Below are 27,432 nucleotides of genomic sequence, written 5' to 3'. Positions count from 1 at the left end.
ATCTCTGCACTCACCTCCTACACTGGCCTGTCCCCAGTGCTCTCCAAACTCCACACACACGATGCCAGAGCTCTCCAAACTCCACACACGATGCCAGGTCTGTCTGCTGCGCTCCACAGTGCATGTGTCCACAAACTAGTGTGATCTGCTGCTCTCTCTCTCTCTCTCTCTCTCTCCGGCGTATGCTCCTCTGTTCCAGCTCAAAGCCCTCAGATGCGTTCAGCTGCAGCCCGTATCAAACCGGCTGTAAAAACACTTCTGTAGAGAGGAGTCGCTCCCTCTGTCTCAGTCCCTCTGTCTCAGTCCGTCTCTGACCCTCTGCCTCTCTCTCCCTCCCAGAAGCCCCCCCACTGTAGCCCCGCCCACTCAGGCCAGCCCCTTCTGTTTGGTCCCTCCCACTAACTGCACTTCAAATAGTGTGTGTGTGTGTGTGTGTGTCTGTCTGTGTGTGTGTGTGGGGGGGGGGGGGGGGCAGCTAGCCGTTAGCTCAGCTTACAGACCCAAATCACAGACCTCTATTTCTATCTCTCTATCTCTTTGTCATTCCCTCTCTATCTCTCTATCTCTCTGTCATTCCCTCTGTCTGTGTCTCTCTCTGCAGTTCTTGCCTCTGTTACTCTGCCTATCTTTCTCTCCTCCGTCTATAGCTCTCTCGCTCTCTCTCTCTGTCTCTCTCCCTTTTTCTCATGACATCATACGTGTTAAAGCTGCCCCCCCTCAGGTAACCGTGTGAGTTGCTTATTAGAAATCCTGACATGGCAAAGGAATGCAATCATTCAAAATGGCCCACTGCTTACTCACACATTCATCTCCCCCCACCTCCTCCCTCCCCCCCTCTCTCTCTCTCTCTCTCTCTCGCTCTCTCTCCCCCTCTCCCTCGAGTGGATTGCACACACCCCCCCCAGTGTTCCTGCTCTGAAGTGTTTGCACTGTTAAACAGGCCTTCAGCCTCAGGTTCTGCACAGGACAGAATGTCTGTTTGGGGAAAGGCACCTTCAGCTTCCAGAGACTTTTTTATTTTCCCTTCGACTTCAAAAGCAAAGCGCTGGAAACGATAATGACAACGTGAGGAGTTATTTTGCCAAACACGAATTTGCGCTGATCAAACGCTGCCGTGGCTCTAAGGCCTGTTCAGTTTGGACGGGGTGTGTTTCAGATTCCCGGTAACGAGGTCCAGACACGGAACGCCGCCCGGATCTGGGCCGGCTCTCACTCCCATTCCGAGTTCTGCTTTCCTTCAAACTCGCCGTCCGGATCGTTCGGGACGGAAGGGCGGGAGCCAGCGGGACGTTAGCGCCGCAGAAACACAAACCGCTAACCGCTAACCTTCCCCTCTCCCACTGCGGCCTGAACGGGGGTACGGGGGGGGACCCCACTAAAACCCATCTCTCTCCCTCCCTCACTTAATGATGTCAGCAGGCCTGTGCCGTGCGCGACAGCTCATTAGCATATGAATTCAGAGCGGAGCCGCTTCTCAAATTACCACCTTCTGCAGCGGGAGGACGTCTGTGAATGAGGAAAAATACCCCAAAAATACGTGTGAGAGAGAGAAGACAAACGCATGCGAGTGTGTGTGTATGAGTGTGTGCATGTGCGTGCATGCATGTGCATGTGTGCATGCATGTGTATGAGTGTGTGTGAGTGTGTGTGTGTGCGTGCGTGTGCATGAGTGTGTGTGTGTGTGTGTATGAGTGTGTGTGTGCGTGCGTGTGCATGAGTGTGTGTGTGTGTGTGTGTGTATGAGTGTGTGAGAGTGTGCATGCATGTGTATGAGTGTGTGTGAGAGTGTGTGTGTGTGTGCGTGCATATGCGTGTATGTGTGTATGAGTGTGTGTGAGAGTGTGTGTGTGTGTGCGTGCATATGCGTGTATGTGTGTATGAGTGTGTGAGAGTGTGTGTGTGTGCATGCATGTGTATGAGTGTGTGTGAGAGTGTGTGTGTGTGTGCGTGCATATGCGTGTATGTGTGTATGAGTGTGTGTGAGTGTGTGTGTGTGTATGAGTGTGTGTGTGTGTGTGTTTATGAGTGTGTGTGCGTGCGTGTGCATGTGTGTGAGTGTGTGTAAGAGTGTGTGTGAGAGTGTGTGTGCGTGCATATGCGTGTATGTGTGTATGAGTGTGTGTGAGAGTGTGTGTGTGTGCGTGTGCATGTGTATGAGTGTGTGTGAGTGTGTGTAAGAGCTGTGGGTGATTTATATGGAATTGGACAGTGTCATTTTTCATGATGAAGGTCTCACAAGCAAGCCTGGCATCACTTAAAACCCCCGGGTGACAAATGTGTTTGAATCATTGTGCGTCTGACAAAAGAGCAGCTTCGTATGCCCAGCGCCGAACAAAACCTGTTGTTTGTCACTTTCCAGATTACCTGCTACAAAGGGAGAATCCCCCCGGCCCTGCTCCCCCATGGGCAGCCCGGGCCGGTTAAACCCGACATGACCCCGGCCCGTTGTCTCCCATCCAGAACGCGTTTCAGCAGCCCTGAGCTTGGGCTGCAGATGAACGCCGCCTCACAGGAACTGTGACTCGGCTCCAGGACGATCAAAACCAAACAAACAACAAACAAAACCGAGCCGTCTTCGGGAAGTTCTGGGGGCGGAGAGCTCAGATGTGGGAAACGGCTGAAATGGATTCTGACACAGAGTTGGAACCCGACACTCTCCGCTGAACGGGCGACGACGGCGCGGGCGGACGAGCGGAAGAGGTTCTGCGGACCGTGATCCGTCCAGCTGAAACAATAGGGCCGTATTGCTGATTTAGACGTGCTTGGCTGGCGGCCAGTGACCGTGCAGCCATTTTGAGACGTTCCTTGAAGGCGGGGGGGGGTCTGGGTGTGGGGGGGGAATGGGCGAACTCTGACATCGTTCCCGCTGTTTCCCCAGGGATAAGAGAAGGCGTGGCATTTCCTGTCCTTTCACAGAGCCAGCCCCTCGGAGTCTGCACGCAGGGCGTCTGCGTTTCCTGTCTGCACAGGAAGTGGCCTCGTCGCCAGGGGCAATGCCTTCCCCGTCCTGCCTTCTTCGAAAGCGTGACCTTCCTTCTCCCCCCCCCGGGTGAGACGGCCATATTTTCACATTAAATATTAAATATACACTTTTAATTTAGCCACAGAAACAGAACAGGCCATTTAGCCCAGCAATGCTCACCTTTTCCTACACCGATACCTACTGCTTAGTTTGCTAAAAGCTTGAGAGTATCTTGCACCGTATCAAGCCTGGTCTTACACAGTCCCATTTGCCTGTTTTAATAACTGGAGCGTGAAATGTAAAGCAACTCTCTGATGGATAAAACGGCTATGCCTCGCTCTGGGATTCAAACCGGCAAAGTCTAATCGTGACACTACAAAATGGGGTCCACTCTCGCATACCCAAACCTTGGTCTTGAATGAGGGACTCCCTGTTATTCATTGACACGTCCGTCAGTTTGGGGGGGTTGTGTAACTAATGAAGGATTTATTCGGTAACCTCTGGCAACCTCTGACACAAACAGGCCCCCCCTCCCCTCAGGCCTCCCCAGGAAGGGCCCTTGTTTCTGGGCCCTGTGGGGCAGCAGGGATGGGCATGAACACACAAACACAGCTCCTGGTGCTAAGAGCTCCCAATCCAGCCCATCTGCACTGAGTTACTGCAGGAGGTGAGCCTCCTGATCCCAGATGAAATCCTCCATGAGAAAATCCTGCACACTGCCGGTCACTGATGAAGGCCATTACCACACAGCTTTTAGGTTTGGTATATTATAATTATTATCATCATTATTATTATTATTATTATTATTATTATTAATAGACACTTTGGCTAAACGAATGACATACATTGCATTATAATAATGAGTTTATTTAAGCGTTTCTCTGTAAGATGTACAAGTCTCTTTAGAGAGCTGGGTGAAAGTGTGGGTACAGGGGGAGATCAGGGCACATGCAGGTAGGGGGGGTTCTGGACAGTGATTTTGGGCCCACTATGTGTTTTCTGCGGGGGGGTCAGTGTCCTGTGAAAGCCATTGTTTCAGCCAAGGCCAGTGAGCCCCTGTCTGCTCTCAGCGGGGGTGGGGTGTTCGCACCCCCGCTAAATTAGCAACTCTGAGGCTCTGGGACCATCCCACATCCTGCCGTGAATTCTCCCCCTCTCTCTCTCTCCCCCTCTCTCTCCCTCTCCCGCTCCCACTCTCTCACTCACCCTCTCTCTCCCTCCCTCTCCCTCTCTGTCCTGTTTAAGGGTGCGGATGTGAACAGGTTAAACTTTTAGAAACCCGTCCTTATCAGCATCTGGAGTTCATTACAAAAACCCCAACCAATCAACTTCTGGCTCACTGCATTCCCCTATAAAGTCTGTGCCTATTCATTTTCTGCCCGTCTTTCACAAAGATAAATGAAAACTGAGCATCGAATTAACTCATTAAATTAAATTAACTCAAAGCCAAACAAAGACTGAATATATTATGACTTGTCATAATCAAAATCATCATCATGATATATTTATATGGCAGATACTTTCACAGAACAGCATACAAGGGACAGAATTAAGTGTGTTTGTAAAATGAATTGCTTACAAGTGTGTGACAGTTCAGCAGGAGAGTGACTTCAAACAGGAACATTGCATATCTGGCGGCTGTTTTTATGCAAAGGTGCAGAGGCAGGTACTGTCTCTGGAGCGGTCCACTGACTGCTGGTGCTTAAAGAGTTAAAGACCTGTGTGTGTGAGTGTGATTGCGCGTGTGAGTGAGTATGTGTGTGTGTGTGTGTGAGTATGTGTGTGTGTGTGTGAGTGTGTGTGTGTGTGTGAGTGTGATTGCGTGTGTGAGTGCGTGTGCAGCTAACAGGAAGAATGTTTCTGATAGTGACAGGAGTCAAAACAGATCCATCAGCCCTTTGTACTGCAGGTACGGTTTTGCATAACCAAACTTAAACAGAAAAGGAAAACCGTTTGTATGTTTTACAAGTTTTTTGTTCGGTGTAATATAATATATATATTATTCATGAGCTTTTCATCAACAATTTGGAACTGAAGAATGGTCACATTCTGTTGCAGATAAAATCTGAAACTCCAAAAGAGATTAAAAAGCAGATCTGTCAACTTAAAACTGCCAGTCATATAGAGTGGTGGCCATTTTGTACATCTTTGTGTGTGTAATGTCACTCTGCAAACTCAACCAGAGCATTACCAACCCTCCATGGAGAAAGGGTGAAGGATTACTTTAATGGTCGTCTCTTAATGAACGCTAATAGATGGACTGTGTTTCCCACCACATCACCTTTCTTTCTTTTCCGCGGTTGGCATGCAGTGCACAAACATAATCGCTCAAATAAATTCTGCACATTAAAGACTAATAACCATGACAGCAGATATGCCAGCTACACTGAGACTGGGCACTCCCCATTCCACGGCACGTCTGAGACCAGTTCTCAGATAATTGCACCCAAAATGCAATTTCACGCTAGGGCATTAAACTTTATATTATGAGATTATAATATATAATATATATTATGTGTGCGCTGCCACTGTCAGAAGAGGCTTTGATGACCTGGCACCTGGGCTGTTCATCGCCTAAACCTGCACGTGAGCACGTAATCATCCTGCCCAGGGTGACAGCGTCAGCTAAACACCCGAATGTCAATGTAAATGAAATGGCGCCAATAATGATCAATGCTAATCTTATGGCCCATTCAGACTCGCCACACAAGCCGTGAATGCTCTGCGGCCCCATAGAAGCCCAGGGTAAGTGCGAAGGCTAAAGCCATTAGCATACGCTTCATCACGGGCCCTTTCAGGGCGAGATGGAGGAGATCAGGCTGCAAGCGGCCGGTCTAAAGACGCGATCGGACGCGTCACTCACGGAGGACTGCTTTCCCTCGCTGGGTCATTGTGTTTATTTCCTTATCTCGGAGAAGTAATCAGGCATTCTTAATCTTGATGAGAGTTGGTAGCACTTTTGCTGCTGACTTAGTTTTTGTATTGTTACTGTGCCGGGTGTTGGGTGGCTGCGTGCCTACTTCACACTTCTGAGTGATCAGAGTAAATAAAATTAAAAAAGATGGCATATTCCTGGACTTGTATAAATGCTGATAGAGGTGAATTGTCTTAAGATGTCACGTAAGAGTGGACGCTGTGAGCCCCAGTGTCGTGTCTCTCTGCGGGCGGGATGAGGTGTGTTCTGGAGCCGCTTGTGTGGAATAAAACATGAGAGCAGCGTATAGGGCTCACCACGTTATACAGGATGAAGACGTACGAAATATAAACACAGGAAAACGTATACATCCCTGACCTCTGACCTCTACCAGGGTCACGTGACTCATAAACCCCCCCCCTGTTTACGGCCCATTTCCCAGTCACAGAGCGAACGACCCTCTAACAGAACTTCACACCTGGGCCTAACCTGGCGCTGTAAAACGCTGCCGCTCAGAACCGACATGCCCAGACACCCGCCCAGCCTCTACACGCAGCATGCCCTGGGGTCAGCCGCACCAACACCCTGCTGTAAAGTCACATTCTTCAGCCCCCCCCTGCCTATCCCCTTCACTTATCCCCATCGCAGCCCCCCTCTGAATATGGGAATATACCTGTTTCAGAGTCCGTACAAACTAAATGACAAAATGCTGAGTTGGTGTTGAAAAGTGAACTCTATGTTGACTTCGGCCACTGCTGCACGCAGGTCCCTGCGGGCCCAAACAGCTGAGATGATCGCTCGTTGATGTAAATGCAGAGATCACTAGCGACTGGTCTGCATTTTCAGATAGGACAGCCAATGCAGCCATCTGTCACCTGGTCTGACAGAGCAGCACGAAGTAAACTGAAGTGACTTTGACATCGCTGACGTCCGTCTATCAGAGGTTCTGCTCCTTTGTTGCTCCAACTGCCATTGTTGTTTTCTGTGTTTGAAACGTCCTCCATGTTTCAAGCACATGAAGACCACAGTCTGTCTGTTACTGTGGACAAACAAATTAAGACTGCAGTCTTCCTGAATGCCTAAAGTGTGAATCTGAACCAGGATTTTCTTTGTGAGACACAATCTCTCATTTCTTTGATGAGGGCATTATGCAAAAATGTTGGAACAATGTTCAGCCTCATCCTAACCTGAGTGCCGATCTTTCAGTGAGTCCCCCCCCCCCCCCCCCCCTCCACTGGAATTTGTGCTTGTGGTAATCAGACCCTTTGGGTCTAAACGGGCCCTAAGTGCAGCAATGAGGGGCCTGTAAAGCCCAGCACTCTACGGAGGGTAGCCCTGTTAGGGTTTATCGCTGCGGAGGACCCACAGCCCAGCGACGCATTCACTGGAGCACGAGGCCGCATCATAAAGCCTGCCTATCTCACACTTAAATGACTGGCCAATGGCTGTTATCAAGACAACCGCCACTAAAGAATGGACCATAAAACCCAATAAAAGCCCACATTCTGCCTCTCGATTGTCCTCTGACCCTTTGACAGAGGAAAGGTCAACAGATCTTGAGGGCCCTACTCTTTAAGCCATGTAAAGATTTGCTCTGACAAGCTCCATACAGTCAAGCTTGTTAGGTTTATAACCTTTAGATAACCCCGTTTACAACTGTCACCCTGTCAAAACTGGAAAACACCAAAGGAGAAAGAGTCTGGAAATAATAGGCCTGAACATTTTACTTTTTATTTGTTTTTGTTTTTTTCTTCTTGTAAGGACCGAAAGACTTTATTTTTTTACAAACTGAAAGAAGATGTGTTAGACTTGACCTTCCATCCATCTTGTTCCGAGTTGGCTGCAAAACTTCTCACCGTCAGAGGAAAATATTGCAGAGCTGAGCTCAGTAAAGAAGTATGTGAATTAGAAGCACTCTGTGACCTCAACCTAGCATTTAATCAGCAGATTATTGCGGGAAGGCGATCTGGCCAGAGGAACACTTAAGCCCGGCTGTGATTCATCGCACCCCGCGCTCAACCTACAGCGCCTCTCTGAAACACTCCAGCTGCTTTCGCAGGAGAAGCGATGGGTTTAAGTCGCTGGAAAGCCGCGTGATGGCAGATAGCACGGCCGTGTGAATGGGGGGGGGGAATAAAGCTCATTCCCTCTGTGATTTAACGCCGGAGAGCCCCAGCGGCGAGGTAAATCTGGCAGGAATAAAATGGTGGATCGCAGTCTGAGGGGTTTACTGACATCAACAGGCAGCACTGATAACAGGCAGCATGTCCGTGTAACTGGCGGGGCAGAGCGCAGACTGTTATCCTGCGAGCACAGCGTACGTTCTTCATGTTGGATCCGTTTACACGGGAGGATGTTGCCTGAGGTGACTCAGTGTTAGGGCCTCACTCCCGGGTGCGATAGATCTTCCCACACCTGGAATATCAGGGGGGGGGATTATAGTGCTGAATCAGACTAAACTCCTGGAAACGGGAGGAAAATATGTTTAAACTCAGAAAGCTTGTGGGAATCTCCATTCAGAGAGGAGTTCAGTCTCGGACTAGGCTGTGTCTGTGTCTGTGTCTGTGAAACTGGCCCTGTACAGGTTACTGCTTGTTAATGCAAACATTTAATCAGCCAATCATGAGGCAGCAACTAAATGCAAAAAAACATGATGTGGTCAAGAGGTTCAGCTGTTTTTCTGACCAAATGTCAGAATGGGGAAGAAATGTGATTTTGACCGTGGAATGATTGTTGCTGCCAAACAGGGTGGATTGAGTATCTGCTGAACGACTGAACTACTTGCTGTGAATTAATGACAGAGACCAGCAGAAGACCCAGTCAGGAATAGAGATCTTGGTAGATCACTGTGGGACGTCTCCCTCTCTCTCTGGGTCCCGCTACAGAGCCTCACGTTCAGACGCCGTGTTGCTTTCCGCCCTCGCTGTGTGCCAGGCTTCTCACCTCGCTGTGAGATCCGTTCCTCCGCGCCGAAGACGGTCAGAGAGGGGGGAACGGCCCGGCTCCCAGGGCAGTTAAACGCAGGAAGCGCTTTTATGTGCGGACGCCGTCATCCAACAAAGAAGGAGCTACGCGACAGTCCGTGAATGCTGGAACGCCGGGAACGCCGGAACGATGGGAACGCTGATACTCAGACATTCCCTCAGACAAACTCAGCTCCGCGGTGTTGGGATCAGCAGTCTCCTGTATTATTGATATATTTCTCCCTCTGTTCGCCCTGCTGGAGCATTCTCATTCTGAATTATTCTGTTAAAAACTCCACTCTGCAGAGCATTAAAAATGCTTATGAAATACAAGAGCTGGGAGATTAATGTTTTCATGTAATCATATCCAGATCTATAATTAAATGTTTCTTTTTCATTGCAGATTCTTGATTAACTGTAAGGGCATTGAAATGAAAGAATTTTATTTTTTTCCCCCAAAAAAATCGTTAGAGCTCAGGACAGGACAGGAGCAGAGAGCAGAGAGCAGAGAGCAGAGAGCAGGGCTCAGGAGCAGAGCTCTGTACAGTCAGAGATAATTAAACACACACTCTGGGCTGCTGTTTGACTGTGGTGGGGGGGGGGGGGTTGACCGCCCAGTGTGGGTGAGAAGTGGGGGTGGGGGGGGGCAGGGCTGCTGGTTTTATTTTTTTGGGGGTTCCAACTTTAATTGGACACAATTTAGGTCATTAGGGAAGGCTGTAAAAGAGACTGCCCCCTCTGCCCTGTTGCCCCCGCCTGCCCCCCCCCCCCCCGCACCCTGCCCCCTCTGCACCCCCCCGCCCGGGACGGGAGAAGAATCTTCTGTCGTTGCAGGGGGCAGTTCCTATGGAGACACCCCCCCCCATGCAAACGGCAGCCAAACTTGAACCTTTAACGTCACACTGTACGCATCCTGTGGGTCAGAGATCTGACCCCTGACCCCAAGTCCACATCACCATGGTAACAGAGTATTTCACCTACCAAATGTGGGTAAATGTGTGACTGTCTGTGTCTGAGTGTGTGTCTGTCTGTCTGCCTGCCTGCCTGTCTGTGTGTGTGTGTGTGTGTGTGTGTGTAAGTGAGTGTGTGTGTGTGATGAGTGATGTGGGGTGAGGGATTTTGGGTGGTGCAGGTGTATGGCGCCCCCTGCAGAGTGGACATGGGTACTGCAGCCGGAGCAGCGCAGGGAGACGGGTTACACACCAGCACCCCCCCAGCAGTCACACACTCCTCAACATGGCGTCTAAAACACCAAGAGTGACGGAAAATTATATCCAGCCACATCAAATATTCTCACAAGGTTCTGAGTTTCTCTTCAGACACGCAGCTGCCCAGCTGTGCTAGTGCAGAGAGCCGGGAGCCGGCGCTGACTGCCATCTTACAACCCGCCGCTCCAACGGGCCGCTAACGGACCGCCATCGAGTCCCAAACCCCCCAGCGGCCGTGCCGGGGGGGGGCCCGTGCCGGGGGGGTCCCGTGCCGGGGGGGGGTCCCGTGCCGGGGGGGGCCCGTGCCGGGGGGGTCCCGTGCCGGGGGGGGGTCCGCGCGGTCAGCCCGTGGGCACACCTTTAAAGGAGCTGTCAGTGAACTGGAACAGAGAGGACACCTTGAGCTGTTCTGTGAAAACATCATCAATTATTCACCAGCGATGAGCCAGTGTCATGTATTTTTAAAGCAGGGGCTTAAAAAAGGAATTTGTTTAGAGGATATAAGTTAATAAATATTTTAAAATAAACCCCGGGGCATGTTTTTTTTTCAGTAGCAGTTCTGCGTCCGTAAGATTGACAGTAATGATCAGAGATCAAAAGTGACAGAAAGGAACAGACACTGAGCCAAACTAGACAGGCAGGAACAGAGAGGGGAAATTAAAGATTAGTTACAGCTCTGTGTGTGCGTGTGTCTGTGTGTGTGTGTGAGCGTATATCTATTGATGTCTGGAATATTAGCCCACGTATAGTGAAGTGTGAGAATATGTTGATATATTTTATTTCAGTGTGTTTTTAGCATATTGTTTTTCTGCTGTCAGGGACACCTGTAGAGCAGCCACACCTCTGTACCTCACACACTGCCTAACCATGGTGGGTCCACACACACACACACCCACACACACACCCACCCTCACACACACACCCACACACCCTCACACACACACCCTCACACACCCACACACCCTCACACACACACCCACACACCCTCACACACCCACACACCCTCACACACACACACACCCTCTCACACACACCCACACACACATGCACACACACCCTCACACACCCACACACCCTCACACACACACCCACACACCCTCACACACCCACACACCCTCACACACACACACACCCTCTCACACACACCCACACACACATGCACACACACCCTCACACACACACGCACACACACATACACGCACACACCCGCACACCCTCACACACACACACACTCACACACACATGCATACACACCCTCACACACACACACGCACACACACATACACACACTCACACATACGCCCCTCACACACTGCTGCACCACGGTGGGTCCAATGGGGGAACTGTGGGGGGAGGGAGGGTGGGAGGTTGGATTTGGGGTTATTAGAGACAGGAAATCCTGAAGCAATCTGCTGTAATTCCAGTTTAGATGCAAAGAGGGTGGTGTGTGCATGTATGTGTGTGTGTGCGTGCGTGTGTCTGTCTGTGTGTGCATGTGTGTGTATGTGTGTGCGTGCGTGTGTGTATAAGCGTGCGTGTGTGTGTGTGTGTGTGTTTGTGTATATGAGCTTGCGTGTGTGTGTGCGTATGTATGTGTGTGCGTATGTATGTGTGTGTGTGTATGTGTGTGTGTGCGTGTGTGTGCATGTGCATGTGAGTGAGTGTGTGTGTGTGTGTGTCTGTGTGTGTGTGCATGTGCATGTGAGTGAGAGTATGTGTGTGTGTGTGTGTGTGGACCACCCATCCGTATGTTCCCAGAATGCACCACAGGGAGACCTGTGGGCGTGGCGGTCAGCACCTCTGTTCAGTCCAACATCTGGTCGGTTACGGCCATTTTAACTCCGTCCTGGAGCCAATGGCAAACAGCTGCTCCACTCGGATCCCAGGGCCACTCTCATCACCGCAGCTAAACGCTACGCCACGCCACGCCACGCCACGCCACGAACACCACAACGAAGGGCCAACAGGCAGACCACGCACACGTCAGGAGGGAGTAAACATTCACAACGCTGCTGTGGTTCTTTCCGTGTCCCTGAGTCCGCTACACGCTCATCGTAGTACGTAGTTTTCAGAGGTCTGGTAAACTGATTGTGTGGATTTTGTGAACTTTGCCTGTGCTGCTTTCGTTCTTTACGGTGTACAGGTAGACACACCTGAAACCCCCAGGTGAGTCAGAATGGACTGTTACCTCCTCACCCCAATTTGTAACCTAATTACAGGATGGGTCTGCTCCGTTCCAGGAAGACCATGCAGGCCAGAGGAACAAAGTTGAATTACATCCCCCCTATACCCCCCCAACCCCCCCAAGGGAGTGCTATACCCCTAGGATAGTGCTTGGCTCCTTCAGGTGTAGGTGTTAGGTGTTCATTATCTCCCCTGCTACACTGTTTACAGCCACCCGGGCCTAAACACCCCCCGTAGTGGCATCAAAGTCCCTGGAGTGTTGATAAAGTCCCTGCATTGCCTTTAAAGTCTCCGCAGTGGCATTAAAATCCCCACAGAGCCATTATAGTCTCCGCAGTGCGTGTGGGCCTTTTCAGCTTGGTTATCACCTCGCTGTTTTCTTTACCCCTAGGCCCAGAGAGACACTACCCCCGCCCCCCCAACATTCCCCCCCCGCTCTGAACCCCCCCTCCCCCCTTCCAAGTGGGTCGGGGGACAAACACACGGCTTTGTCAGCCGTTGTAAAGGGTCATGGTAAATGAGAGGCAGGTCTGCTCTGGGCCTCGGCCAATATTGACCCACCTGCAGCCTGTCTGCCCTGGGGAAGACCCGCTCTCCTCAGTCAGGTGACCCAGCCCATGCACCACAACAACCTCATCGCCCAATCACAGCCGCCAAAGGCTGATCAGAATGCAACAAAACAAGAAAAGTTACAATAGTTTCTTTCTTGCTGAGGGAGTCATTTTAGTGAGTTTAAACCATTTATTTAGCTGGGAAATTAATCATTTATTATAATTCAGAGATAATATTTATATCCATGTGTCATGTATTACATTAGATTACAGCTTCGCATTTAGCCGATTACAGCAGGGGCCCCCTGGAGCAATGCGGGTTAAGGGCCTTGCTCAAGGGCCCAAGAGTATAATATATGAAACTATTATAGAACTATTCAGGTTAACGACCTGTCTCAAAGACGAAATGAAGGATCTGAACCTGGGTGAAAGTCAGTTAAAGTGCTTTACTGCGTATGGGAAGGGCGTGAACCTGGCTCATTCAGGGTACAAAGTCGTTCATTTTGCCCATAAACGACCCCTCAGTCGAAGAACTACTGTTCTGCTGGAGGCTCAGCTTGAGGTCCAGTCCAGATGTCAGCGACCCCCCCCCCCCCCCCCGGGGTTAAATTCCTCACACAGCGACCCTCTGGAGCGGAACGTTTACACGGAGCCACAGACCTGGCCTTCGCACGGCCGGTTACAGCTGGCCTCCTCCGGCCTGCCAGGCCCAAGCCGACTCGCCAACGTCGCTTCGCTTTAACGGCCGTACGACGGGGGGGCGCGGGGGTCATTCAGCACTGAGCCATTACACCTCCCTAACCCCATCACGAGCAGGCGCGGGGGGCCATTCAGCACTGAGCCATTACACCTCCCTAACCCCATCACGAGCAGGCCTTTCTGCCTGCTGTTTCAGGACTCTACAGTGCTCTACATAAACACCAGGCTCTTATGGGACTAAATATTCCATCTCAGGAGGTAAGAGCAGTCGCCTGGCAGTCGGAGGGTTGCCGGTTTGACCGCCCTGGGTGTGTTGAAGTGTCCCTGAGCAAGACACCTAACCCACTGGTACCTATCGCCGTTGGTGTGTGTGTGTATCGATGAATGAGAGGCATTCACTGTATTTTGACAAAAGTGCAATATAAATGCAGACCATGTACTGTTTGTTATCTGGAGAGACTAATGGTCCAAACACAGAAAAGTCTGTCAGGAAAGGTTAATAACGGTACAGAGTTATTCGTGTCTCAGTGATGAGCCAGGAGGGGGTGGGTGGCCTGTTCCTGTCATCAGACCTTGGGTGTCATTTCACACCTGTCCCCTACAAACCGGATCTCTGCCCTGCTTGAGACCAGCTTTTCTTAAACCACCATGCAACGCCCGACAACTGCTGTCGGCGCCGTGAGACAACACAGAACTCACAGTGAACAAGAACTCACAGTGAACAAGAACTCATCAATCCAGTGATTAGGTACCTGTTGATTATGAGTAGCTTATTTCAGACTTTAAAATGAATGTTCCTGTGTTATTTCTGAGAATGTAGTCTGCTAGTTCCGAGGTTGTACAGTAAACTTTACAGTGTAGGTCACTTTGACGGCTGTGGCTGTGAGCTGTAGCTGTGTTTGAGGCGTGCGGTCTGTATCAGTGTGTATATCCTTCAGGCCAATATCTGCTTTAAGCAGATAGCTAGTGCCTTTTGTCTGAAAATATTATGCAAACTAAAACAATTTTCCTTCATCATTGGCTTCCACGTTTATTTTCTAACCCCCCAGGGATGACCCCCTTTCTCTGCAGCTGCCATTTTTAACACAGATTCATAAACCTGCCATAATATCCCCGCCCGCCGAAAACTACAGAGGACCAAGCGCCGTTTTACTCTCATGCGCTGTCATTTAAGGAATTACCTGAAGGACATTCAAATATAAACCGGGGAGGTTCCCATGGTAATACAGGTCACGGTTATGCTAAAAAGAAAAAAAAAGACCCAGGTTTCAACGCTTCAGCAGGACAGTAGCACCATTGCCATGGAAACACTGACAGTAGATTTTTAGGCTGGGCAGGCACACTGTAACGCTGGCTACGCTAACATGCTAACGTGCTAATGCACAGTTAGTGTTGGGCCGGGTGTGTTTGGGCCCAGGCCCATCATCGCCTGAGTCACATAAATCACCTCTCTTTAAACTAACAGACATGAATAAACATCTCATCCTACAACGTATGCACATCCCAACTTCTAAAAATATCCACCCAATGCTGCTCGGAAAGTGGGTCACAGAAACCATCTGCAAATTATATAAATTCTGCTATATTCTGCTTAAAGCATATTTAATGATGTGTGTAATCACCCACAAGGATAAGTTAACTATATTTAAGTTATACAACACCCCATCTTGGATCAAAGCTATTATCAAAAGAGAAAAAAAGATTAACACTGCAGGCAAATAATACCATTATTTTAACATGAATTATATTTAACAGATGTAGCAGTTACTAAATCGACTCTGTTAAAGGCAGTTACATGTAGAACAAGTACTTTCAGAATTTAGAATCAACTGCACTGTTGGCGTAAGTCATAAGCACTGCTGATTCCAACAGTTTTTCTCAGAGAAATACAGAATAACCTCAGGCTAGCGGCAAGCAATGTGCCTCCCACCCCCGGTACCCATAGATCCCTAAAGGATCGGGGTTCAACCTTCTCTGATCCAGGGGCCCCCACCCCAGGCTCAAAGGCATCAAGTGGACCCCAAAATGAGTTCAAAGGGTTATATTTAAAAAATGGTTTCATATTTTTAAGATTTTGCCAAATCTATACATAGCCATTGCATATCAAGTCTGGCCAGGGGCTCCACACTGCATACTAAATAAAGACTCTAGTGCTTTTGGGCATAATTCTATTTTAAAGTTGTAAAAACAAAAGAAAAGAAAAGTGGATAGCAACATTGGGTCGTTCAGGCACAATGCCTTTGAAGAGGCCTGGATGTACACGGATGTGCACATTAGCGTGGCGCGCACTGCGTTTCCCCGCCGCGTGCAGAGTCTCGCGCGTCCTCGCCTTACGTAGGTGACGCCGGTGCGTCAGTAATTACGCAAGACTTTTCCGCGTCGGCTCTGACCAACACGGCTCCGGCTGCGTCGCAAAAACACCGCTTTAAGCAGATAGATTTCACAGATTCAGATGCGCCAAGATAACGTGTGAATGACGGCGTGTAAGGCGAAAGAGGGGCACATGCAGTGCCATTACGGAGGCGGCAGCCGGCGGGATGGCGGATTGCATTTTTTCACAATTCCACCAGGCCACGAGACCTCTTCGGGTCTAATGCAAAAATAACCGAGAAAGTAGGGTAATGCGCGCAAGAACGAATTGATCGAGGGAGAAAAGGCCGCGTTTTAAAAATAATTTTTCATATTTTCTGACCGAGATGAATTATGTGCCCAGAACTGACGGTCACATACGCACACGGGATTTGATTTCATAAAATCATCGCTTTAATTTTTAAAAATAGATCTTTATTAGAAATACACTCAATGAGCACTTTATTAGGTAGACCTATACATCAGCTTGTTAATGCACATGACAACAGTGGTATGCAGAAGAGCGTCTCTGAATACACAACGCGCCAAACATCTAAGGCTACAGCAGCAGAAGTATATATATCTATAAGTCTAATAAATAGTCTAATAAACACGTGATAAAGTGCACAGTGAGTGTATACTATTTACAGGCTAGTATTTAGTGTTCGTTTATTTATCTGTTTTTAACGTCAGATAAATCGAGTGTAAAAACCGACAGCATCATTCATGCATTCAGGATATGGATGGGTGTTTGAAATGTAGAAACCTACAGGCAAATAATGCATCATTTACACTGTTGGATGCCATTGTGTTCATAACACTTCCTGAATCTGTGAAAGAGCTGACTCATACAAAAGAAAGCTTTCAAGTGAGCCTCAATGTCTTAATGAAGACATCAGGCTGGAAGAGCTCCAGTGACTGCACGCGTGTCGAGTGCGTGTGTGCAAGCGTGCAAGTGTGCATGTGTGTCGAATGCTGAACCGACTCTGGTCTTTGGACCTTACGGTATGTCAGTCACCTCAGCGAAGGGTATCTTAGGCCCTGACAAGCTGTCAGCTGACAGGAAGTTATCTGAATGTCTATGAGCAATCTGCATGACGGAAGCCCTCGTAAAACTAAGGTGTATATCAGGGTACTTTGTAACTGGACACATTTCTAAAGCTGTTGGTTAAAAATAAAACGACAAACACTCCGACCAAGTGTCCCTTGCGGCGCTTGCAATTTTACTGATGGAAATAATGACTTTTCGACAACTCTTTCCTGCATTAAGGGTCAACAGAGATGCGCGCGTCTGAAAAGCAGGTCATTACATCAGTCTATAAAGTAGAGTATTATTTTTGCTATACGCTCAGCTCCAGCACCTGTGGTTTACATAACCAGGTGTGCTCACCTTTACTCTTACACCTCGCAGAAAGTTGTTAGGCAGCCATTTTATTCTCTAATCACTGTTCTCCAGTGATACCAGAGCGAGCTTTCACAAACCTTCCTATGGTTGGAGCTGCCAATCACTGATTTCTTTGAACCAATCCAAGGAGTTTTCGATCATCAGCAATAACATCATGACTGGTCTACACTGGTGAGCATGTGATGGCTCCACCCACTTTTGGAAAATTGAGACTCCCTCCCATATCTGCAGTTTTCGCAATTAAATTAGCCAAGCCTAAGTTAGCCTAGCCTGAGTTAGCCTAGCCTGTGCCGACGCGGTCTAACGCGTCTAACGTGGTGACAGAGGACATATCATAATCTCAGCCTCAGGGTCCAGGAGCTATAAATGATTACCGTTCCTTTGGCCAGTGCAATCAACTGTGTCCTCTGCTAACAGCCTTCAGGTCATGTTTCCCTTGTTCCCTAAGACAACGCAGTCTGCATGTACTCCTTATCCGTTTAAGTCCATGCGGTGAGATTACAGTGAAGTCACAAAAGTATTTGGACAACTACGTCACCTTGGCTCTGTACTCCAGCATATTGGATTTAAAATGAAACCATGAGTTGATCAGCTTTCATTTAAATGTCTTTACTCCCGTTTCAAGTGATCCATGTCAGAATTGCAGCCTTTTATACATTATACAGAGTGTATTTTAATACATTTACACTGTACATAATAAGAAGCACAGGCTATTCAGCATGTCCGTTTAGCTCCAGTCTGGAGTGTAACCTGCACTGTGTCTATCCTGGGCGACACTGGCCCAGGGGGCTCCACACAGCCTGGCCCAGGGAGCTCCCTCCACACAGCCTGGCCCAGGGGGCTCCACACAGCCTGGCCCAGGGAGCTCCCTCCACACAGCCTGGCCCAGGGGGCTCCACACAGCCTGGCCCAGGGAGCTCCCTCCACACAGCCTGGCCCAGGGAGCTCCACACAGCCTGGCCCAGGGGGCTCCCTCCACACAGCCTGGCCCAGGGGGCTCCCTCCACACAGCCTGGCCCAGGGGGCTCCCTCCACACAGCCTGGCCCAGGGGGCTCCCTCCACACAGCCTGGCCCAGGGGGCTCCCTCCACACAGCCTGGCCCAGGGGGCTCCACACAGCCTGGCCCAGGGAGCTCACTCCACACAGCCTGGCCCAGGGAGCTCACTCCACACAGCCTGGCCCAGGGGGCTCCACACAGCCTGGCCCAGGGAGCTCCACACAGCCTGGCCCAGGGAGCTCCACACAGCCTGGCCCAGGGAGCTCCACACAGCCTGGCCCAGGGGGCTCCCTCCACACAGCCTGGCCCAGGGAGCTCCCTCCACACAGCCTGGCCCAGGGGGCTCCCTCCACACAGCCTGGCCCAGGGGGCTCCACACAGCCTGGCCCAGGGAGCTCCACACAGCCTGGCCCAGGGAGCTCCCTCCACACAGCCTGGCCCAGGGGGCTCCCTCCACACAGCCTGGCCCAGGGGGCTCCCTCCACACAGCCTGGCCCAGGGGGCTCCACACAGCCTGGCCCAGGGAGCTCCACACAGCCTGGCCCAGGGAGCTCCACACAGCCTGGCCCAGGGAGCTCCACACAGCCTGGCCCAGGGAGCTCCACACAGCCTGGCCCAGGGAGCTCCACACAGCCTGGCCCAGGGAGCTCCCTCCACACAGCCTGGCCCAGGGGGCTCCACACAGCCTGGCCCAGGGAGCTCCCTCCACACAGCCTGGCCCAGGGGGCTCCACACAGCCTGGCCCAGGGAGCTCCACACAGCCTGGCCCAGGGGGCTCCCTCCACACAGCCTGGCCCAGGGGGCTCCACACAGCCTGGCCCAGGGGGCTCCACACAGCCTGGCCCAGGGAGCTCCACACAGCCTGGCCCAGGGAGCTCCACACAGCCTGGCCCAGGGAGCTCCACACAGCCTGGCCCAGGGAGCTCCCTCCACACAGCCTGGCCCAGGGGGCTCCACACAGCCTGGCCCAGGGGGCTCCCTCCACACAGCCTGGCCCAGGGGGCTCCACACAGCCTGGCCCAGGGAGCTCCCTCCACACAGCCTGGCCCAGGGAGCTCCACACAGCCTGGCCCAGGGGGCTCCACACAGCCTGGCCCAGGGGGCTCCCTCCACACAGCCTGGCCCAGGGGGCTCCCTCCACACAGCCTGGCCCAGGGGGCTCCACACAGCCTGGCCCAGGGGGCTCCCTCCACACAGCCTGGCCCAGGGGGCTCCACACAGCCTGGCCCAGGGAGCTCCCTCCACACAGCCTGGCCCAGGGAGCTCCACACAGCCTGGCCCAGGGAGCTCCACACAGCCTGGCCCAGGGAGCTCCACACAGCCTGGCCCAGGGAGCTCCACACAGCCTGGCCCAGGGAGCTCCCTCCACACAGCCTGGCCCAGGGAGCTCCACACAGCCTGGAAAGCCGTTACGCTCATTGACCCCTTTCTGGGAAAGAAATGAGCCAATATTACCTGACATCAGTGTGGAACTTACTCTTAAATGTCTATCTTCTCTTCAGTCTAAACCTACATTAGTCAACCACTTAGAAACCTCTAAGTATCATAGACTACAAACCATCATCCTTTTTGTGTTGTGTTTAAAAGCGCTGCCATAGCAACGGTAGCCTAATTAACTGAAGTTTAGGCAGGGAGGGAGTGTGCAGGTGGATGTTGTCAATCTCTCTAAATGAATATAATACTCCATAGTTCACCTCACAGATATCCCCCTGGGTTAAAACGTAAACAGTAAATCAGCGTATGTATTTCTGGTGCTGTGTATAGGGTGCGTGTAACAGCCCCGTGGCTCAAAATAGCCCAGCGCCCCCCGTACGTAACCGAATACGTCCTCAGATTGCCTCACAGGAAGTGCACTCCTATCTCACACCTGCCAGACCACAGTCATCAGCTGAGCTGCAGTGTGAACTACAGCTGTGTGAGAGTATGAGCCGCTATGTCCTCTCTGGCACGGACAGTGCTGACGCCCCAACACCAGTGAGCTGGTACAGCGAATCACTCATGCATAATATAAATCCATGATGCCATTTTAACACTTTTAATTCAATTATTCCCATGCTCTATATAAGCAGTTATGTAGAACTATTTTTTCTACAAACAAAAACAATATAAAAGGCAATATGACAGGCATTTGTTTGACATTTGATATGATTGATATTTTTATAGTAGAATGGTTTTGGTTCGTGTATCCTACTCATTTATAACCATGACCTTTGCCTCTTTGTACTGCCTAACAGCAGCTTTAAGAATAGATTTTGAGATATTATCAAACGCTTTTACGGTTTTAAAAGCCCCTGAATGCCGTCGCCGAGCTACTGAATCCACGACTAACACAATGGGTTCAAAGGTCATCTGATAACTGCCTTCCTCTCTGTAGACACAACCTGTTTGGACAAAAGATGAGTTCTCTCCGCTGGCCTCACTGCGGTGGAATGCCTGCACAGAGAGCGTCAGAGTAGGGTAGAAGGTTTTCACTTCAAGATAAATATTTTAGAGATATTTAGCTGCTTTTAGCTTCTGTGTGCCTGTGTTAGATGAACCGTGGTGTTCGGTCTGTTTGCCTGCAGTAGATAAAATGCTTGGAGCTGCCTGAGCAGTTAAACACTCACTTGCTAGAGAGAGACATAACAAGGACTCAATTGTTTGTGACGAGAATAGTTGGAACCGTGCATTGTTGGAACCGTTGCCTGGGTATGATAAAGATCGCATTAGCTATTATTTGCAAGAGAAAAAAAAAAGTTTAAGGAGTTAGCAGGCTAGCTACTCTGCACAAATGAGAAACGAAACCCCCGTACACAACGAAACACCCACATACAGTCTCTATGTATGGTGGTTATGTACGGTGGACGAGGACACCGTCACCGTCACGGCATCATACAGACGCCCCAGCCCATCACAGATCATGAACAACAATTAGCCGACAACAAATGACCGAAAAAATATGCAGGACTTAAACCTGCTTGTGTGGCCCGGGATGGCGTGTTGCAATGATATTTATGTGCTTGACACAATACCTGACATATTTGACAAGCTCAAAAGCGGCAATTTGTCATGGACAATTACCAGATGTTTTTAGAAATACTTATGCTCTTTTTACCCACGATTACACTAAACATAGCAAATACCACGGTCCTGTTCCACAGAGCAGGATTACTGAGTTAGCCAGATAACTGCACTGAGTAAAACCCACAAAGCAGGATTACAGAGTTAGCTGGATAACTGCACTGAGTAAAACCCACAAAGCAGGATCACTGAGTTAGCTGGATAACTGCACTGAGTAAAACCCACAAAGCAGGATTACTGAGTTAGCTGGATAACTGCACTGAGTAAAATCCACAAAGCGGGATTACTGAGTTAGCTGGATAACTGCACTGAGTAAAACCCACAAAGCAGGGTTACTGAGTTAGCTGGATAACTGCACTGAGTAAAACCCACAAAGCAGGATTACTGAGTTAGCTGGGTAACTGCACTGAATAAAACTCACAAAGCAGGATTACTGAGTTAGCTGGATAACTGCACTGAGTAAAACCCACAAAGCAGGATTACTGAGATAGCCAGATAACTGCGCTGAGTAAAATCCAGAAATCTGCAGAACCGCTCCGTGGTTCAGATGCGGATTCAAATACTTTTCTGTGCTCGTGTGCTCTTGCCTGGCGCAACTCAGCCGACCGAGAGCACCAGAGGGTGGGGATCACACTCTTCCTGAGCATTTCCTAGGTTCTTAGACAGCAGACGAGCTCAGTAAAGTGTTGAAGAGTATTTGAATCCAAATTGCGTATTTGACCCAGGTCGGCCTGGTACAGCACTAAACCGCAGCACGCACAGCGAGCCAGGTTTCACCCACATTTACCTCCTTCAGGCCCGTCCAGCTCAGCTCTCGCAGTCAGCGCTGGTGTCTGGTAGCGATCCATCACTGACCATCTCGATCAGCATCATGTGCCGTGTGGCATGTGCGTGTAGCGTGTAGCGTGTAGGCAGTCTGAGTGCGCTCGGGCGCTGTGTGAAACCGGACGCTACACGCCAGCACTGACACAGACCAGAGGCCCTCAGCGGCTTCCTCGGCTTCCTAGGAGCACCGGCCTGTTTTAAAAACCCCCGCACATGGGCCAAACCGTTTATAAACGTACGTACGGGATGGGAGAGATGCTTACAGTACGAGCGGCCATAACTTCTCCTTCTGTCACTAGAGGGAGGCGCGTTTGACCACGTCCAGATGCAGGCCTGGACTTCATCACTGTTTGTATTTGTCTGAATAATGCTGATCATTCTGTTTCTCGATGATTAATGGCCTTAAATATGAGAGAGGATTACACATGGTCTGAGCAAAACCCTGATGCAGATGTCTGAGCAAAACTGTTTTAAACATGTGTTGGAAACATATCTAAATGTAATTCTTGGGTGAAATCTCCAGTCCTGGAGGGCCGCAGTGTCTGCAGGTTTAACTCCAGTCCTGGAGGGCCTCAGTGTCTGCAGGTTTAACTCCAGTCCTGGAGGGCCACAGTGTCTGCAGGTTTAAGTCCAGTCCTGGAGGGCCACAGTGTCTGCAGGTTTAACTCCAGTCCTGGAGGGCCACAGTGTCTGCAGGTTTAACTCCAGTCCTGGAGGGCCACAGTGTCTGCAGGTTTAACTCCAGTCCTGGAGGGCCGCAGTGTCTGCAGGTTTAACTCCAGTCCTGGAGGGCCACAGTGTCTGCAGGTTTAAGTCCAGTCCTGGAGGGCTGCGGTGTCTGCAGGTTTAACTCCAGTCCAGGAGGGCTGCAGTGACTGCAGGTTTAACTCCAGTCCTGGGGGCTAAGTCTGTTGATTAAATCAGGCCACTGATTGGCTAAAGATTCTGCACGCTGTGTTTAAGGCTTAAATTAGCGTCTGATTGAAGGGAAATCACAAAACCAGCTGAGACTGGCCCCCCCCAGGACTAGAGTTAGGAACGCCTAGCGTAGGAGATTTAAGGATGCACTTCTCAAGCATTTATTTGGCTCCTCCCACCAAGTTTTACTCAGTTTATTGAATAACCCAGCCATCATTGGTGCTTGTTCGGTGCAAACCTGACCTTAAACACGTCCACCCTACACACACACACACACCACACACACACACCCTCAGGCTCTCTCTCTCACACACACACACAAACACCATACATGCACACACACACCACACACAGCACACATGCACACAGACAGCACAGATGCACACACACACAGACACACACACAGCATACACTCTCTCTCACACACACAGCACACACACACAGCACACACTCTCTCTCACACACACACCCCACCCTGAACACACACAGACCCACACACACACACACACACACACTCTCTGCCCTGCACACACACAGCCCTCTCCTTGCTTGGACATAAATGACAGTGTTATCCAGCTGGCCCCATAACCTGGAGGCTGTGTGCTTCTCGTTGGCCACTTGGCACGGTCCAGCACTTCTCCCAGGATAAAAGGCTGCCAGAGTGTTTGGGTTTAGTGCGATCAGGCCAGGCTTGTGTGTGTGATTAATTGTGCCCGAGTACAAACAGCGCTTTGTGTGCATTTGCTGGTCTGGGGTATTAAATCAACAGAGCTACATATACACACTGGCACTGAGCTTACACACTGCTCCGCACTCAAGGAGCTGAAGCCTCTGCAAGTGCACTCTGTCTTTCTGTGTCTCCATCTCTTCCTCTCTCTCTCTCCCACTCTCTCCCTCCCTCCACCTCTCTCTGTCTCTCTCTCCCTCTCCATCTCTCTCTCCCACTCTCTCTCTCCCCCTCTCTCCCACTCTCTCCATCTCTCTCTTTCCCACTCTCTCCATCTCTCTCTCCCTCTCTCTCTCCCACTCTCTCCATCTCTCCCACTCTCTCCCTCTCTCTCTCCCACTCTCTCCATCTCTCCCTCTCTCTCTCCCACTCTCTCTCCCTCTCCATCTCTCTCTCTTTCCCTCCCTCCTTCTCTCTCTGTCTCCCTCTACCTCACACTCTCTGACACTCACTCTCTCACACAATTTCTCTCATGCATGCACACGCACACCTTCACACCAAAGTGGATGTGATCACAAGCCCTCCTCTGAAGATTGAGCACAGGAGTGCAGATTTTAGGGCAGAGTTTTTGTTGGTAAAATGTGACGTACATTCATACATGCATTAGTCTCTTCATTGGAATTTAACAAATACTGACACATTCCTTTCTTCTGACATAGGCCTAATGGGTAATGTATTACCCTGCAGATTGTGTTTGCATTACTTTGTAATTTATACAGTCCGCCTAATTTGGCACCGTTCCACGCACACCCGTCAGGTTTGCGCTCAGCGGCTCGCCGTTCACTCACAGTGGAAGTCCCGCTGAGTGAAGAGAGTAAACTTTGAATTACAGTCATGAGTGAACAATTCTACCAACGAAACACTTCACCGCACGAACCCGAGGGAGAGAAAACACTTCAGTGCCAAATGTATCAGCAGAGAGACGCACCATTAGGACCATTTATCTAAAAATGTAAAAGAAATTACATGTTTTTTTGTGTGTGTTCTTGTCAAACGCAGAACTTGTATAGAGCATACCGCCTTTCTTCCCGGGACCCGTTCTGCGAATCCTGCCACTAGGTGACACCACCACCTTGATTAACTGCAATAAAAAAAAAACTCAGTCCAACTTTCGCTTGCGGATGAAAAACCCATTATCTCCCCCTCCTGGCGTTCCACGCTAGCAAATCGATGGCATTGCCGGCATGCGTTCGGCATATAAAATAAGACACCTAATACCGGATGATCATAAAAAGGGGTCTGGTAATAAGATACCATATCCTTTTAAGCTGACTCCGTCACGTCTGGAAACGACAAAAAGGCACCGCGGACAGCACACGATATTGTGAATTGAATATATTGTGTTTCATTTTTACATTTTAATGAATAACACAGAGCTCCGCCGCATTCTCGACTAATGGCCTTTAAACGTAGCGATGCACGCTGTTATCCCCCCCACCCCCCAGCCCCCAGCTGTGGACGCAGTGAAAGATTTCGGGCCAGCCTTTGCCCCCCCCCCCCCCCCCCTCCCCTGCCTGCCCCCCCTGACCAGACTACAGGCATGCCGATCAACCCCCCAGGGAACACGAGAGCTCAACGCCTCGCGTTAAAGTTTAGCCAACAGTCCCGGACTGGGAGCAAGTAGCCTAACATTTAACAGCAGCAACTTGGTATTTAAACATCCAGCCACCTCATCCAAATCATAGCCACATCATGTTTGACGTTGGGCAAGGGTAATTGCAGTAAGATCATAACTCCCACAAGTCCTTCAAAATTGCAGACGCACTTCTCTGCTCTTTTTTTTTTTTTTGAACAAACGCCTAGAAAATAATGAGAAGCGGATAGAAGATAGACGTATTGCTCGACGAATGCTAAAACGAAACTCAAGACCTTCTCTTGTGGGAATAGTCAGTGAGAGCGCTGTAGGTAATAAACTCGATGGATCTCCGCGCTGCGGATAGCGGAGAGGCTGCAGCCCTCGCCGCTGCGGCCGACCAGTTGTCAGCTAAGTGACAGACAACAGCTGAACCCATCTGGAACTCTGTGCCACACACCCGAAATCTAACACCACACCACCTCACGTACTGCAGCGAGTAGCTCACCCAATTAAGAGAAAGGCTCTGTTTTGTTTAACCTTTGAATTTATTGTTGGGGATTAACTTGTTTACTTAATAGCATAACCACGATAAAGAAAATGCCATATGTGCCGCTCAGCTCGGAGAAAGAACAGTACTTTTCGAGGTATTGGTAACACAGCTCATCAGTGTTATATGTAAAACAAAAACATTTTTTATGAATGACTGAAAGAAGGTTCAATTAAATCTATCGGTTGTGACTAACCTTAACAATCATCTGAATGTTGAGAAAAAATGACTCTCAAATGGCATCAACTTACTGCCTTAAGCAATTTCGATAGCACATTTACGCATGGCTGACAACTATTTCTGGGTCTGGGTATAAGTACATAGCAACACAAAATTACAACTTTAACAATTAGCAGTCGATCAAATAATGAAACTTCATCCCAATTCATTTCGCACACCAAAGGAGTTTTCATTTGTCAATGTAGAAATGTCTTTACCCTCGAGGCACTAAGATAATAATAAACATTTTAAGCATTACAATATTTCATACTCACCAAAAAAAGCGATCGATTCGGTAATACAAGATGTCCCTGGTCAGGTAGTCCTTTTATTTGTGACCTAGAATCACATTTGGTTTCATTTGAGGTCTGTAGAGATGTCCAGAGTGTAGCCCAGCCAGTGCGCCGCCGTGTCCCACTCCGCTCAAATACCTAGAGAATCAGTCAAACGAACGCGCATTTTCGGCTGTAGAGGAAAGGCGATCTGGGCGAAACTCGACTGCAGAACCCGTGGAATTGAAGCACACAGTCCCGTGTTTCTGCTGCCTCGCCAACTAATGGGCGAGGGGCTTCATGCTCGCTGAAATGACATTAACATTACTCCCTGCCTATTGGCTTAAACAAGCAGCCCCCCCCAACCTCGGGAGACCGACATTCTTGGTAGTCTGGAAAACATGGAAGGTTCGCCTGTCCTTTTCTCTGCAAATGCTTTTTGAAACCAAGAAGTTAACTACGAGAAAACAAAGTGCTGTCGTAGGGCGCTGATTGGATCGATTAAGTAAAACATTTATGTGAAACGCCATCCGCCACTTAATTTAAGGTACTCGTGCCATATGACTAAATGATCTGAAAAGTCCCGTCAGAAGTTTATTTTGCATTCCTTTGCTTAGAGAGTATTTATTACTTTCAATAAAAATATGATGATAAAAATAATTATTTGAAGCGCAACCTTTTGATCCCTGCACTGTGCGTGAGTTGTATGAATATATAACTTATTAATATTCAGTGCTTTCTGTTTTTAGACACAGAACCCGTAGATCAACTTCATAAAGATGTCTGGACAGGTATTTTAACTCGGAGCGACAGCTCATAAAGATAGTGAGCTATATCAAGACTATCAAGTCAGAACCATTTAAATGAATAGCTCCATACAAAGTACAGTACAGTACTGTACTCTGCTCATAACACAGTGCCCGTCATATCCTCAACTTTCATGAGTGATGCACTCCATTAAGGGTGGAGCTACAATTTGCTGTCAGTCATTGCTGAACTTGTTTGAACCAATTAAAAAGAACTTCCTCTGCATAGCAAAAGACAGTAATAGGTTC

General features: G+C 49.6%; 1 protein-coding gene across 2 annotated transcripts in view; it reads right to left on the bottom strand.

The window, feature by feature from the left end:
- Positions 1-26,671, bottom strand: part of prickle1a (prickle homolog 1a) — a 46,446-nt gene extending 19,775 nt beyond the window's left edge. The window contains exon 1 of one of the 2 annotated variants that reach the window (XM_061251894.1): positions 26,381-26,671. The gene's annotated coding sequence lies outside the window, so the exon portion shown is untranslated. Of the gene's footprint in view, positions 1-14; positions 162-26,380 lie in introns of those variants that run through there. The other variant, XM_061251895.1, reaches the window with a different exon arrangement.
- Between the last annotated feature and the right edge of the window lie 761 nt (positions 26,672-27,432).

This window comes from Conger conger, chromosome 8 (genome assembly GCF_963514075.1).
Source record: "Conger conger chromosome 8, fConCon1.1, whole genome shotgun sequence".
In the NCBI taxonomy this organism is placed as follows: domain Eukaryota; kingdom Metazoa; phylum Chordata; class Actinopteri; order Anguilliformes; family Congridae; genus Conger; species Conger conger.
This window is presented reverse-complemented; position numbering and strand designations above follow the sequence as displayed.